Below are 2644 nucleotides of genomic sequence, written 5' to 3'. Positions count from 1 at the left end.
AAAGCAGCTTTCAAAATCAGGCAGAAATTCATGGGAGTCCTTCCCAACAGAGCCGCCTAGGAGAGGTCTTGGATCGAGCTTTCACTCATCAGAGAGAACTGTTTTTCTTACTTCTTCTGTAACATAGCAACCTTCAGGCTTAATTTGTCAAAGAGCCTGGCCTGCCTGTCAAAATCAATAGAACAAATAATCATTTAAAGAACTGGTTCATACAGAGTGGTGCTATCAAAACTTATTGCAGTTGTGAATGAACTGCACAGAAATTGAGTTCTGCCCCTCTGGAGCTGCGGTGAGTCCAACGACAATCCATTTCTGAAAGTCAAAGGCTGGTGTTTGTTTCCACAGGGGGAAATGTAAGACTGATGTTACGCAAAAGTCACCATAATTCTCAGAAATAAATGAATGGACAGTAATGTTAGCACCACTCTATTACTCATGAACACAATTCAAACTTGGAAACAGCTAGTGCCACTGGTATTCTGACAAATGTTGCTTTATGGTGTGTTAAGAATGTATCAGATAACTTAAAGAGAATGCAAAATAAAAGACAGACCAGAAATGGAGTCATATGTCATTTTAAAAACACAAAGTTGATTCTTTAATATCAGGAGTAAAGCTTGCCATAATAAGAAATCAACCTGAGAATTATTTCCACTGACATCCATAGAAAACACACTTTCTGTCTCCTCCCTTTCACCTGTTGGGATAAGGTCCCAAAGAACATTTCTTCAAAATTATAGGCAGATAGGAGAAAGTATCTCCATTTTACAGACCATTTACAACACAATTCTAAGGTCGGTCTGCAAACTGTTTAGGATAGCAAATACTTTGGCTGATGGGTGGTGGCTTACTGGGAGAGTATCTGCTCTGCATGCAGAAGGTCTTAGGTTCGATCCCCAGCATCTCCAGATAAAAGTATCAAGTACTAGGTGATGTGAAAGACCTCTCCTTGAGACCCTGGACAGATGGTCCCAGTTTGAGCAGACAGTACTGACCTTGATGGACCAAAGGTCTGATTCAGTATGAGGCAGCTTTATGTGCTCAAGTGTACATCAGTATAACATGGAGATATGCTGACTTACATAGAGACACCCTGGCATGACACCCCATCAATGGTGCACTGGCACAAACATAGCACTGGCATAACTGTGCCAGTATACAGGATACTAATAATATAATATATAATAATAATGGTGGCAAAGGGATGTTATACTAGAGTTCTGAAATTCTGCTAACAGAATTGGAGGTTCCACAGAGGTCTGGGGAGATTGTTTGGCAGCGGATGAAAGCAGGACCTGGGTCAAGGATGCAGGACTCAACTGCCGGCTGAGATGAGCTTTTGCCCTCCTTTGCATCCCGTCCTCCACCGATTCAGACTCCTGGAAGTTTTTTTGCAGCCTCCTGACTTTAGTGGCACATTTCCAAGGCTGATGGTGCAGGTAGAAGAAGAAGAAGAAATTGGATTTATACCCTGCCCTTCACTCGGAGTCTCAGAGCGACTTACAAACTCCTGTTCCTCCCCCTCCCCACAACAGACACCCTGTGAGGTAGGTGGGGCTGAGAGAGCTCTTTCCAGAACTGCTTTTTCAAGGCCAGCTCTTGTCAGAACTATGGCTTGCCCAAGGTCATCCAGCAGCTGCAAGTGGAGGAGTGGGGAATCAAACCCGGTTCTCCCAGATTAGAGTCTGCACACTTAACCACTACACCAAACTGGCTCTCTATGGGAAAGTATTTACAAACCAGGTTTCGAGAGAGGTGACTGTGTGATTGAGTGGATGTGTTTGGGGTTTTTTGCAGGCAACTGGGAGTAAGGAGGATCATACAGCAAATTCCATAGGGGCACTTATCAGTTACCAGGAGAGCAGCTGCTCACCTCCTGAGGGAGACTCTTCTCCCTAGAGGTTAAAGACACAAGTGGAGTGTGTGAAATGGAAGTTTGCTAAGTAGATCCAGCCTGAAACAGAGCCAGAGAGACAGACAGACAGACAGACAGACAGACAGAGAAAGACAGAGTCAGAGATGGAGACACAGACAGAGAGAGTGCATTTATATGAAGGAAGAAACGTTCTCCTGCCTCCCTGAGCCCCGGGGTGGTGGCCTTGGACTCATAGGGGCAAATTCCACCTCTTGCGCGAGAGGTCATTCTGGCTCTCCCAGCTGTCCTTAGGGGCTCTTTAAAAAGTTATGGCCGCCGCTACTTTCGGCGGCAGCTCCCTCCTTTTTCAGGCTCCGCACTAGAACGCGGGGCCTGAAAAGGGGCCAGCCGAATGTCAATTTCGGCCCCATTATATCCTATGGGCCATTGAAGTCAATGGTGCAAACATAGGGTATATTCTGGGGGCTGGAGGGGAGGGGGTTTGAGGGAGAGGCTCCAAACTCACAGGGTAGCTGCTGGAGCCTCTCCCCAAGATACCAATCAGGTTTGAAGAACATTGGACCAGGGCGTCCAATTCTACGGGCCCCCAAACAGGTTGCCCCTATCCCCTCCATTGTTCTCTATGGTGGGAAAAAGGTAACTTTTTCCCACCATAGAGAACAATGGAGGGGATAGGGGCAACCTGTTTGGGGGCCCGTAGAATTGGACGCCCTGGTCCAATGTTCTTCAAACCTGATTGGTATCTTGGGGAGAGGCTCCAGCAGCTAC

This window comes from Gekko japonicus, unplaced genomic scaffold, assembly GCF_001447785.1.
Source record: "Gekko japonicus isolate JY-2015 unplaced genomic scaffold, Gekko_japonicus_V1.1 scaffold555, whole genome shotgun sequence".
Classification (NCBI taxonomy): Eukaryota; Metazoa; Chordata; class Lepidosauria; order Squamata; family Gekkonidae; genus Gekko; species Gekko japonicus.
The sequence above is the reverse complement of the archived record's forward strand: the minus strand, read 5'-3'. Positions refer to the sequence as shown.